The sequence below is a fragment of the Notechis scutatus genome, chromosome 5 (assembly GCF_049901735.1).
Source record: "Notechis scutatus isolate UNSWTSFEM ecotype Mainland chromosome 5, rNotScu1.2, whole genome shotgun sequence".
In the NCBI taxonomy this organism is placed as follows: domain Eukaryota; kingdom Metazoa; phylum Chordata; class Lepidosauria; order Squamata; family Elapidae; genus Notechis; species Notechis scutatus.
The window spans coordinates 18,499,398-18,513,727 of NC_142013.1; positions in this window are offsets into that span (position 1 = coordinate 18,499,398).

Consider the following 14,330-nt stretch of genomic DNA (forward strand, 5'->3'; position numbering starts at 1 on the left):
GAAAACAATCAAGCTCAGAAAGCTTCAAGGACCTTACAGTTAGACCACTCACTGAAATGGGGCAAAATCCTGAAAGAATAACTATTAAATTCCCTTAACCAACTGAACAAATATTCTGTTTCTATGTTAACTGCTAGCGATGTAAATAAATATCTCATTCCAACAGTTCTATTTTCAATACAGATGCTCAAGTGTCATGCTAAGAAAGTAATGTTTGGATTTCTAATCTTCAGCCAAGGGCTGCATGTATGCACCTTCTCCTTCCTATGAAGTTTCAGTGAGCAAATCTAGAACCAGCCATATAAGGCTGATCTAAAATGGTGCTGCTTTACAAACTTGAGAGACGACTGCTACTTTCAGGTAAAGAGTTGGAGAAATGGGATAAACTGAGCAGGGCCAAGTCCTGCATGTGGGGGCACCAGGCAATCTTTTCTGGAAGTTCTCTTAAGTGTTTTCCCAGTGAAACCAGTCTATCAGGGCAACCTGGTCTACCCAATTATGGGACGGAGCATACTGCTGCTGCTTTTGCCTTTCAGCCCCAATCCAGGAGCCTTCGCAGGCAGTCGCTTATGCAACAAATTATTTCTGTGTTGAATTTATATTTTACCGACAAAGAAATAAAGAGAGACTGGAAATTCTCTTGTTTAATCGTGCACTACATGTGCATTACTCACAAGATAAATTTCTCTCTCCATGTACATGTATACATCCGAACTAGATTGTGTTGTTTCTCTGTGTCATATAGTATACGTGGGTATATGCATAATTTTGTATTTATTTGTTTGTTTATTCTGTCATGGTTATGTAGTGCACATTGGAGGTGATGACCCTTTGAGAACTGTATGCAACGAAATTTCATTTTAATGTATGCCAATAGTATACATTCAAAGTGACAATAAAGTTTCATTTCTATTCTTTTAATGTTCATTATTGTTAGGCTGTGTACTAAAAAAAGAGGCATTAACTTTTATCCACTGAATCAAAGAGGGCTCTTCAGGATGCCAAAATATGTGCAGGCAACTCATTTGTCCCTGTTGCATGACTATTCCAACAAGTATCCACATGGGGGTAGGTATGTGTATCATGTCATTGTTATTCAAAGTATTCCTCCTATGTATTTGCATGCAGTGTTGCAACACGCATTCAAAAGAGCAGCATTCACATCATGACACATTCATGCACATTTTGTCATTTGGGTGTCATCATCGTTAAGAAAGAGGGTATTGGACAGTATCTTTCTCAGTTGATATGGGTGGCAAAATCATGTCATATGCTTCAGTATACATTATTTAAGTGAAAATATATTCTATCATCCCTCAAAAAAAATGCAACACAAAGACAGAGTGACTGAAATAACACTTTTCTGATTTATCTAACAGAAGATCCTAGCAGTTAACATCACCAATGAGTAATATTTTGCAAGTCTAGCAGCCTATCCAATTTAATTTTTCTTTCTTTCTATTTCTTTCCTTCTTTTTTTGTTTGCCAACTGGCAAGATGTATATAATACTTACAGGTGTGCTGCATTACTTAAAGGATGCCCAAGCTAATTTGGACAGAGAAGATGAAGTATTGATAGTGTACATTAATTTCCCCAACCTGGACATCCTTCAAAAAAGTGTCATTTCAGAATTTCCAGCCCATTACCTTAAAATTAAAGTCCAAAATAAGTGGAATTTACCCAGGCTGAAGAAGGTTGAACTAAGCTCCCTTGCTTAGCTATCTTCTCATTGGTGGGTTACTGAGCAAGCTGGCTAAATAAATCTGGGAGTTGAAGTTTGCATATCTTAGAGTTCATGAAGTTGGGAAAAATTGACTTAGAATGTATCTGTGTTATTCCACACCAAAGTCACTTTCCTAACTGGTTCTTACCTCTTCACCTTTGGTGAAACCAGCAGCAGGTTCTTCCACTTAACTAGTAGCTCTGTGTCAATGAGGTTTGAATTCTGTAGAGGAAACTATGCAGGGGTGGGATCCGACAGGGTTAACTACCAGTTCAGTCATTTACGAGGTTCGGTGATTTACGATGTGCTTCCCTGCACGCTGCGGTGCACGCCTGTAAATCGTCATCAGCATGCTGCGTGCAGAGAAGCAGCCTTTCAAAAAGCCCCTTTTTCCTGCTTTTTTAACTGCAGCTGTGCCTCGCACGGCAACTGAAGTTGAAAAAATCAGGAAATAAAGGTCAGGTAAGAGCCCGGGTGGGCGGGTGGCCAAAAACATCAGCAGACATAGAACCGGTTCTATGTCTGCTGCTCTTCAGAGGTACTGGTTCTACAGAGGTGGACAGAACTGGTAGAAACCCACCCCTGAAACTATGTGTATGTAGGCTGCTGTTTCTTCAGTGCTCTGCAGAATATAAAGAATGTAGAATGTCAAGAATGGTATTGCAGAAAGTCATTGAATAGGACAGGCTGGAATCCTGTATTCTACTCCTTTTCCCATTGTTAACATGCCTACATATTAGTCTTCCCAGGGAAGGCAAATAAAATTGGATGATTGACTATATATAAAAAAGTATTCTCTTCTGGAATTGGGAATTGTGTAGAAACTGAACTGAAATATCACAAGTGTACCTCCAGAAAACTCCTGCAAAATGCAACATGGAATTTTTCAAAGCCAGGGGTGGAGGGTAAGGGGAAAGGAAGTTCAAAACAATTTTAAACAGATAGAAAGAAATCACACACACACACACACACACACACACACACACATATATATATACACACACACACACACAAACATACATATACATACAGACGCACACACACACATTCTTTTTTTCTAATATAATGATGGCCTGATTAGAAATTTGCAAAGAGATAGAAACAAGAATATACACCTTTATATGAAGCAATAGTTAGATGGAAAGATTGGAGGTTGAAAAAGGGTATTATGATATAATTTTTTAAATAATCGAATATAAGTAATAATTTGATGGGAAATTATTAGAGGGTGAAAGATGATATTATCATGTATGCTTATAACTTCATTGGCATTAAAATGGAATATTGAAATATTGAATAACCACTTTTTAAAAACCATGTATATTAATAGATTATATAAATTTGATTAATATAGCAACTATTATTATTATTATTATTGATGTTTGTATCAAAATGAATTAAACCCAGGGGCCACACTGTTCATGTATTGATATTGATATTTATTTATTTTATAGACATATACATACATACATACATACATACATACATACATACATGTATATATATAAAATATTTATTTAAAAATAAAAATCTAATAAAACATTAAAAAAAACAATTTCAAACAGGATGGTTTCACCTGTTACTTTGATAAAAACTGAATAATATTGGGAAAGCACCTATGGTTTTTGAAATATGGGATGTATTAATTACTGTTGCTATTACAAGTATTTGAAACAGCTACCCTATTTGCTAAATGTCATACCATACGCATATTGTTAGATCCTCCATCCAAAACAAAAAGCAGGTGGCTATTCTAGTTTCTGCTGGCAACAGTTCTGAGGTGTGTTGTGCTGAGAGATAAGAGCCTGCCAGAAATACTAAATCGATGTGTGGGTAGAGAGAAAGCTTACATAAGATGAAATGAAAATACACATTGAAGGAGAGCCATGTTAAATCATGCCAATAGAGCATCTAAATTCTCACCCTGGCCAACTAAGCTTTAAATGGAAAGCCCAGAAGAAATATTAAGGATAAATATAACTGAAAGAGTCATCAATGTTTGCAACAAGATTATTTTATCCTGAGTTTCAGTGCCAACGTTAAATAGTTTGGGGTCCTCTGAGCCTGGTTGTTTTCTTGTAGACATTTCATCATGTTACCCAATTAAGTAGCATTATAAGTGCTAGAAGGTTTGTATGAGGTGGCATAGTGATTAGAATGCAGTATTGCAGGCAAACTCTGATGGTGCTCAAGATTGACTCAGCCTTCCATCCTTCTGGGGTCAGTAAAAGGAGGACCCAGATTGTTTGGGGGGAATGTGCAAATAATGCTTCTTCATTATAAACTACTCAGAGAGAGTTGTAAAGTGTTTTGGGGCCATATATAACCCTAAATGCTATTGCTATTGCTAAATTCAATATGATTTTATCCCAAGTTTCAGTGCCAAAGTTGAATAGCTTTGGGTCCTCTGAGCCTGGTTGTTTTTGTTGCAGACAATTCATTATGCTACCCAACTAGGTAAAATTATAAGTGCTAAAAAGTTTGTATGAGAGCCCTGGTGGTTCAGTGGTTAGAATGCAGTATTGCAGGCTAATTCTGCCCACAGCCTGGAGTTCGATCCTGACCCAGATTGTTTTGGGGGAATGTGCAAATGATGCTTCTTCACTGTAAACTATCCAGAGAGAGCTGTAAAGTGCTTTGGGGCCAGATATAAACCTAAATGCTGTTGCTATTACTAAATTCAAATGTGGAATCCCATCGTCCACATTCAAGCAGAGTATGAGAGTGTGGTTGAACATATAAATGGGAAGGCTGAGGGTGCTAGCTTCTCCCCTTCTTGCCACTGGTTCTTCTACAAGCCACCTATTCATCTTATCCTAGTTAGCAAATCATTCCAGCTGAGAAAGAAGAGAGCTGCAATGGAAAAAGAAAGACTATTGTTTTTTATTGGTTAATATGCTGTCCATCTCACTATTCAAAGTGACTTTGCAGAAGTTTAGTTTCGGAGGGAATTATTGCTGTTCCTTTTTATTAACTCCTTTATATAATATAGTGTATTGAATGCTAGTTGAAAAAATAGTGTATAATAAATTTAATTGTATACATTATATAGATCTTCTAGGGCCCTCACCCTGTTTAGGAATGCAGTGCAGAGCTACCAATCATCTGGGCTTAGAAATCCATTGGATAGCAATTCATTGGATGGTAACAAAGCATTTTAAGGGTGTTTTGTATCTCTTTGTTGATCTCTAGCACTTCTCTGGATTTTTGCTCTCCAGCTTTGGTCATTGGGGTTATTAGTCTCTCATACCCTCTATGCATATTTGCAAACTTTCTGCATGATTGGAATAAGCTCACATTTGAAATTTCAAGCCAACCACTATTACAGATATAGTAGCTTGGCCTTGTCATCCAACCCCAAGAAACAAAGTCATATATTTCCTTGATGACATGGAACCTTTGGGGATTTTAGCTCTTGGTAGGATCTGCTTACAAATGGTTACCAAAGTTTCTTCAAAACAAAGCTTAGATGCCCCACGTTCTTGGGGGAATTATATACTTTTACTACACTATCAGACTCTTTGCAAATTATTATTGTTCTGAAAATCAGTTTAAATCCTCTAACCTTTGAAAAATCTGGCTTAAATTCCCTTCTCATGTTTTATGGTGTAATTTAAGATACCAGCCTATATTTATCGTCAACATACATGCGTCAGTTTCATTTTAGACCAGTCCTCAAGGAGCATGCCAGCCTTACTGGTAATCTTATGTGATTGCAATGCAATTGCTCATAATGTTATGAAGTAAGCAATCTTTTGGTAACCAATCTTTTGACATTGTGAAAAATCCAGACTGTGCAGCTGGAAAGATAGCATTTTCCAGTTTTCTTTTGTTTAGGAGTATCTTTTGCAATGTTATTCCTACAACACTCCTTTTAGGTTATGCTGGGCAGAGAGATATTAGATGCCATTCAGTTAACATTAAGATGTGTAGACTTCAACTCCCAGAATCCCTCAGCTGGCATGCCGGCTGGGGAATTCTGGGAGATGAAGTCCACACATCTTAATGTTGCTGAGGTTGAGAAACACTAGTATGGAAGTTCTGCATCCTCCTTCTCTTGAAGCTTTTAAGAAAGGGCTGGATAGCTACCTTGCATGGATTGTTTTCAGCACAAGGCTGAAGGTTGGACTAGATCAGAGGTGTCAAACTCACATCGTCACGGCGGTGTCACATGACATATTGGGACTTTTTTTTCCTTCGCTAAACCAGGCATGGCCAGCATGTGACGCATCTGGCCCATGGGCTGGGAGTTTGACAGCCTTGGACTAGATGATCTTAGGAACCCTTCCAAGTCCACATTTTTTTTTGTTCTATGAATAGAGTCTTCACAGCACCATTGAAATAATTGTGGAAGGAAAGCAAAGGAGGCAGCAACAGATAAATTGTTCATATTTATTATCCAGGTAACATCTTTAGGAAAACATTTCTGAGGCACCATTGGTATGACATTTTTGGAAAATTTCATCAAGCTGCTTTCTATTTAGCAAATATGGGAAAGCCACGAGAAAGCCACGAGGACTGTTTAAACTTGGACAGAAGCAGCTTGCATATTTGCCTTGAGAGAATTCATAGGCTCCATTTACAAGGTTTTATGTCAGATGAAGACAAGACATACTAATAACAGAGTCAGTAGAAACATAGGCAGGAAGACAATTATTAGAACAAGTGAAAATTTGCAAAGACTTCAACTTTCTTTTCCTTTTTTGAATCAGCCCACATATATTTATTGAAGTTAAACACACATTGGTTGTCTATTGCTTCTAAAGTATGTTTTATAGTTCCGCAAAATTGATCTGAAGGAAAGGTGTTTGGTTAGTTCATGTGATATTATAACTTTCACTGTTCCTAATTGGCTTCTAGATGAAATTTTATTGAATGACAGATGAGAATTGTTTTAAAACCATTGCACATTTCCTTGGGCTATCATATGTTTTTATTGTATGTATCAGAGCATACATTCTGATTGTATTGATGTTTCTGAGAACATGTCATTATTATCTCCCAGTAGTTTGTGAAAAAACATCCCTTAGATCAGGGGTGTCAAACTCAAGGCCCGTGAGCCAGATCCGGCCCACGAGGTGCTTAAATCTGGCCCATGGGGCCACCCTGGAAACAGTGATGGACCGGGCCATGGTGCCTCTGCCAGATAAAGTGGGTTCCCGAGCTCTATTTTCAGTTGTGATGGCCTTCTGCAACCCTCTGCCAGTGAAAATGGAGTGCAGGAGCCCATTTTCACTGGCAGAGTGCAGTGACATTGAACTGGCCATGCCCAGCCTGGCCACACACACCCTGCCCCCTGCCCCCCATTTCATGTATTCACAACTATGTATATATTTATACTTATTATCTTGTAAACAATTGGCAAATCAAATAAATAAATAAAATAAATAAATAAAAACCCTGATGCCCTCAGTGAAATCAAATTTGATACCCCTGCCTCAGATCAAGTTCTAACCATGTGAGGTGGTTAGCAGGTGCGGACAGTGGAGGAGAGCGAGGACTCAGATGAGGGGCCAGGACCATTAGGGAATAGACTGCTGCCTTCAGAGATTGTGTGGGGGCTGGCAGCAGTGATGAGGAGGTTCCCGAGGAGCCTGTGCCAAGTGCGCGTGCACTCAGGATTGCTCTTAGGAGAGAGCAGTTACAGCAGCACGGGCGACTTGGGAGTAAGCTGTAAGGTAATGGCCCCTCCCTCAAGAGGATAAAAGCCAGGTTTGAAGAAGTATTCTTTACAGAAGGCAAAGAAGCTCTGAAACTCAGCCTCGTGGACATTATAGTTAGTATTTGAAAACTCTTGTAAACTATTTCTTATCTGTGGGTTTTTGGCAGCCTTGAAAAACAATTTGGCAAGGCTCTTTCTTGTTGGAGCTAATTAGTTGGAAGCAGCCTTTTATCTCTGAAGGAACAGATTTTGTGAATGAAACCTTAAAAGGTGGGGGCTGCTGCCTTTGTCTTGTGTTTGCTCTCTTGGAACCAGGTTGGGTCAGAACACCATGGCAGAATCAAACTGAATCAATGTCTCTCTCCTGGTGACCAAACATGTGTCACATCCCTAAAACCCATAAAGTAGATTTTTTTTCACAGCATGAAACAAGATGGCAGCTGCACTGACCCAATTGAAATACTGCACTTGCTTTACAGGCATAGGTATAGCTTCTACCTTGATTTATTTGACTCTCCCCATAAAGGCCTCTAGATCTGACGTCTCTTTCTGTACTGGTAAGCATCATACAATATGAACAGAAATTGAAGCAGAGTGACGAGAAGAAGAGAGACTGCTGAAAAGTTATGATTCCTGACAGAAAAGAATATTTGCAGCTCAGGGTTGAACTGTGAAGTCCTTGGTGCTTTCTGAGCTTCACAGTTTTCTTGAAGATATTTCATTATCCACCATTTGCTCAGCTAAATACCTGAGTGACCTTCCCAAGAAGAATGAAGATAGCATTTGGGAAATAAAATCAATCTATATATACCATGTACAGCTTAATAACTTGGCTTCCTGTCCTATCTCATTTAGAACCCTAGAAAATCACAGTCTTTCAAAAACACATGGCTACATAGATTTAATTATCTCACTGCCCCAGAATTTAGCATTATTTATTGTATATTTCCACTAATGCTATAAATATATGGAAGGAATTGTTTTCTAGCCTTGCTGTTCATAGCTCCTCCATAGGATCAAGACTGCTGTTGCCACCTAGCACACAAACCATTTTGTGCTATAGACATTGCATTCGGACTTTTAGCTACAATAAATAATTGATTCAATAACTCCCCATGAATTTTGAATTTTTTTTCCTTTTCTGCATTGGCAAAAAAACTCTGCATTGGCGACAGGGAAAAACTCCACAATGACGATAGGAAAGGCATCCGGCCAGTAAACACTCAGCTCCATTCAGTTGCTCAGACTCCACCTTGCAAGGGATTATGGGATTGGAACAGAGGTGGTATTCAGCAGGTTGTGTAGAACTGGTAGCAGAAATTTTGAGTAGTTCGGAGAATCGGCAGTAACCTTCCCCCTGGAGTGGGGTGGAAATGGTGATTTTACAGTATCCTTCCCCTGCCATGCCACCAAGTCATGCCCACCAAGCCACACCACGCCCACCAAGCCACGGCCACAGAACCAGTAGTAAAAATGTTTGAATCCCACCACTGGGTTGGAAGGAGGAGGAGGAGGAGGAGGAGGAGGAGGAGGAGGAGGAGGAGGAGGAGGAGGAGGAGGAGGAGGAGGAGGAAGAAGAAGAAGAAGAAGAAGAAGAAGAAGAAGAAGAAGAAGAAGAAGAAGAAGAAGAAGAAGAAGAAGAAGAAGAAGAAGAAGAAGAAGAAGAAGAAGAAGAAGAAGAAGAAGATTGTATACTTTATTGTTCTGTTATTTTATTCCGTTCTGTTTACATGCCTTTTCATTTTTTTCCTTTTTATTATTGTAGCTGCCCCATGGAAGGATAGGGGGCAAATAAATTTAACAAATAACTAGAGACCCTTTGTACTAGAAGCAAGCATTTATAGTTGTGCTCCTTATTTAAAGAAATGTAAGTTGGCAAAGATGTTACGATAAATGCATAAGTTTATAGTAACCCTGGAGGCTTGGCTATCCTGGATGCAGTTAACACTTGATATTGCATGTAATGTACTGTATAGTTTGAACCATTTAGCCTTGATCCTAAATGTGTCTTCCAGGCAGCAGTGGTAGCAATAGGAAGAGGCAAGTATCTTGAGATAGGCACATCAGTATATCATCCTTGTCATGGATTCAGTCTGAAGAAGGAGCATAATACTGAAAAATATTGCAATGATCATTAGGTGCCTGTTTTATAAGTAAAGAGGGACCTCAAACATTGGGAAAATAAAGATTTGTGTGCCCCGGGGTGCTTTTTCAGGAGGCAACTGGACTTTCTTGTTTTTTCTTTTGAAGACGTTTCACTTCTCATCCAAAAAGCTTCTTCAGCTCTGATAGGATCGTGGAGAATGGAAGGATTATCCTATCCTATCAGAACTGAAGAAGCTTCTTGGATGAGAAGCGAAACGTCTTCAATAGAAAAAAATACGAAAGTCCAGTTGCCTCCTGAAAAAAAAAAACCTTTGGAGACAACCGTGACCTGGATGACTGAGAATCTCTACAAACTTACAGATTTAAGTTAAGAGCTACAAGGCAGGAAATCCCAGGTTTGCTGATTTGCTGGCCAGTTTGGAGAAGGAGGCATGTTCTTGTAAGTGTACCTTAGATCAGTGGTCTCCAACATTTTTGGCACCAGAGACAGATTTCATGGAAAATAATTTTTTCACAGACTGAGGGGAGGGGAGCACGCAACCTAAACCCCTCACGTGTGGAGTTTCCAATAGAATTCACACTTCTATGAGAATCTAATGCCTGGATATCTGAGATGGAGCTGAGGCACTGGGAAGCGGCTACAAATACCCAGATAGGTACATTCACCTGCCATTCACTTCCAGCTGTGTGGCTCGGTTCCTAACAGGCCACAGACTGCTACCAGTCAGGGTTGGGGACAACCTGCCTTAGGTTATGTCTAATTATTAGGCAAAATGGACCTTTCAGGAAGACAACAGTGTAAGGAAGTTTATGATGAAGGAAATCATCAAACGATGGAAGTTGGAATAGGTGGGGTTTTTTTTCAGGTTGTCATTTTGTTAGGGCTGACTTTGGGCTGGGCTATGGCTAGGGTGGCTCAATGGCTAAGATGCTGAGCTTGTCGATCAGAAAGGTTGGCAGTTCGGCAGTTTGAATCCCTAGCACCGCGTAACGGAGTGAGCTCCCGTTACTTGTTCCAGCTTCTGCCATCCTAACAGTTCGAAAGCATGTAAAAAATGCAAGTAGAAAAATAGGGACCACTTTGGTAGAAAGGTAACAGCCACTGGTGGGATTCAATTTTTTTTTACTATTGGTTCTGTGAGCGTGCTTGGTGGGCGTGGCAGGGGAAGGATACTGTAAAGGATACTGGAGAGTCAGAGGTAGTATTTGCCGGTTCTCCAAACTACTCAAAATTTCTGCTACTGGTTCTCCAGAACTGGTCAGAACTTGCTGAATACCACCTCTGGTAGCAGCATTCCGTGCGCCTTCGGCATTTAGTCATGCCGGCCACATGACCATGCAGACGTCTTCGGATAATGCTGGCTCTTCGGCTTTGTAATGGAGATGAGCACCTCCCCTCAGAGCTGGAAACGACTAGCATGTACATGCGAGGGGAACCTTTAACTTATGAGCTTGTAGGAAGTTTCTGTTCTTAGGTTTGATGGGATTGCAGGGGGTTGTTTGGGCAGCAAGTGTTCTGACCCAAACCTTGTTCCAAGTAAAAAAACACCAAACAGAGATAAAACCAAAACCTTTTAATGCTTATCTGTGAATTCTGTTAATTCATGGTTAAAAGGCTATTAAAATTAATTGTCTTTGATAAGAACGAGCCTTGCCAAGGTTGTGCAAGGCTGCCAAAAGCACTAGGTTAAGTTGCCAAGAAATATTCCAACAAAAAGTCTTCAAACACAAACCAAGATAGTCCGAACTTCCACAAAGCTTGAAGTGCAAGGACGTTTTTGCTTCCTGCAAAGAATCCCACCTCTGAGGGCTGGCTTTTATCCCTAAAGGGAGGGGCCATCACCTTGCAGCCTTACTCCCGAGTCGCCCGTGCTGCTACAGCTGCTCTTTCCTTCGAGCAGCCCTGTGCGCACGCGCACTGGGCACAGGCTCCTCGGGGTCCTCTGCATCACTGCTGCCAGCCTCCATAAGCTCCGAAGGCAGCACTCCACTCTCTGATAGTCCTGGCCCCATCCCTGCACCACACGCAGGCCCCTCATACGAGTCCTCGCTCTCCAAGACCTCAGCTGACCTCACCTGCTGCGGGCGAATCACAACAGCAAGGGTCAATTTGGGTCTGATGGGATTAGGAAAAAAGAGGAGCTGGATTTAATCCTAGTCATGTCCAAAGGATAGGGAGGAAAGGGGCATGACTGCCATTTTGTTCGGTTTATTTTCTGTACCATATCTTGTTGGTGATGTCAAAGATAGTGCTGAGTCTTATTTACATGCTAAGGGGTGCTGCTTTATATTAGCTAATGTGTAATCAAGATCTGTGATTTTCCAATTCTGTTAATCTGTAAACTCCTAATCCCGTTTTGTAGGGTACAAGCAGAGAAATACCAACAAGCTGGGTCAGAAGTCACAGCTGTGTTTCCCACTTCTTCACCACTGATTACTATTTGTCAGATCATGTTGCCATAGCCAAAACGAGAGCCATGTGAGCAGATGGCATATTTTTCTTTCAGTATATACCCAAGGCATTTGCAGAAATATTGTAGTTGCTAAGTTACTGCAGGGCAGTTCTGCTACTGCTTTTTAAATACCTGGAAATAGTGTCAACAGTAAACTTTCAGGGGATAAAGAAGCAAAAGAACTGAGGTTTCAATTTCAGACAAGACATATTTGGAGCAAAGGAGATGGGGGAAAAAATCAGCTCTCCTGCACTAGCTTTTCTGCATTGTAATATTATTTTATTTGGGCTGCTAGCTGCCTATTAGCAACAACATTCACACTTTTGTCAGTTCTGTAAAAATAAGCATATCTTATTAAACTGTGTCACTTGAGGTCATCCATGTATTAATTTGTATAGAATATCACAGCTGTTAAAACTGGGGTTCTCGTTCCATATATTATCACCATCATCTGAGAGTCTCCAAGGCACAGAATTCAAGAATAAAAGTAAGGTAGTCTTTGACTTATAATCACAATTACGGTAGGTCCAGAATTTGAATTATTAAGTATTCACATCCAGTTTTACAACTTTTGCTACCATTGCAAATACATTCTGGTTGCCAAGCATCCGAATTGTTATCATGGGAACTTGGAGATGTTGCAAGAGTCATAATTATGAGGATAGGTTGTATATCGCTTTATCTAGTGCCATTGTAATTTTGAAAGGTTGCTGAGCAAATGATTGTAAGTCAAGGAATACCAAATCTCTTCATTGGGAATATCGGCACTTGCTCCTTTTTGCCCACCAAACATTGTTGCCTGCAAGTGAGTTTTGAAATCACAACAAGGACATCTCTGAATGTGTTCTACATGACATACCTGCAAACATCATGTAACAGAGTTATTGCATAATGACAGTTTTCAGAACCTGGTTGTGCAAATTTATCTACTGGTAGACAAAACCTTTCTTGCTCTAAGGAACAAGACTCCGCAGTGTTTCTTGAACTGAGTTTATCTTTAAAAAAGATCCTTATTACATGAGTCTCCTAGGGACCTTTGTTTTTCAAAGGAATTCTTCTCTATGCTGCAACTTAACATTAATGCACAGATGGGTAATACTTTGTGGTAATACATGCCCTGTGGAATGACTTCCTTTCTATGACACTCAGGTCCCTAACAGAGGTGGTATTCAGCAGGTTCTAACCAGTTCTGGAGAACCAGTAGTGGAAATTTTGAGTAGTTCGGAGAACCGGCAAATACCACCTCTGACTGGTCCCACCCCCATCTATTCTCTGCCTCCCAAGTCCCGGCTGATTGTCTAGGTCTTCTTTTGTTGCCCTGCATAGGAGAACAGAGCTGGAAGGCAGGTTAGTGAGGTGGGAAGGGAATGGGATTTTGCACTAACCTTCTCCTGCCACATCCACCAAGCCATGCCACCAAGCCACACCCACAGAACTGGTAGTGAAAATTTTTGAGTCCCACCACTGGTCCCTAACATTGACATGGTTAAAGCTCTTTTTAAAACTGATCTTTCAATGAGGACCTCTCCCTGAAATCAGTTGTTCTTGATACTTGTCTTTTGATGGGCTGTTTTACTCTGACTTTATTCTGAAAGTGTTTATGAAACCAATTTGAAGTTTAATGACTTGTGTCAATAATAGCAAGCATGAGCAGTGACTTCAGAGATACACCAGGAGGATCAAACAACACTATTTTTTTTTTTACCTCAACGGAAGAACCACCCAGTACATCCACTCCTTCACCAAACACACTATAGTAAGAAGTCTCTTCAAAGCCAGCACATAAACAGTCCAACTGTCTTCGACTTTTGCTAAATGTGCTCAGAGTAACACCTGTCTTAACAACATGGGAATTATCTACCTGTCTGGATAGGCCTAACCCACCTACCAGCATTTCTTCTCACCCAGAGGCCCACCCAAACAGTCTAGGAAGCCCGCAAATAGGACATCAAAGCATCTTTCTCCCATCCTTGCTAGAAGGACTCTACTAGGTAACAAGCATAAAATGTTCTCTCCTTCCCAATTCCATCGTCCTGAGTTCAGCCTCCAATCTCTCAGCTCTCAGGTTCTCCAAACACAGAATCTCTGGGGTGTGTATCCAGAGGTGGTATTCAGCAGGTTCCGGCCAGTTCTGGAGAACCAATAGCAGAAATTTTGAGTAGTTCGGAGAACCAGCAAATACCATCTCTGACTGGCCCCGCCCCCATCTATTCTCTGCCTCCTGAGTCCCAGCTGATTGGAGTCCCAGCCGATTGGCTGGGTCTTCTTTTGTTGCCTTGCAGAGGAGAAAGGAGCTAGAAAGTAGGTTAGTGGGGTGGGTGGGGAGAATGGAATTTTGCAGTATCCTTCCCCTGCCACACCCACCAAGCCACGCCCACAGCACCA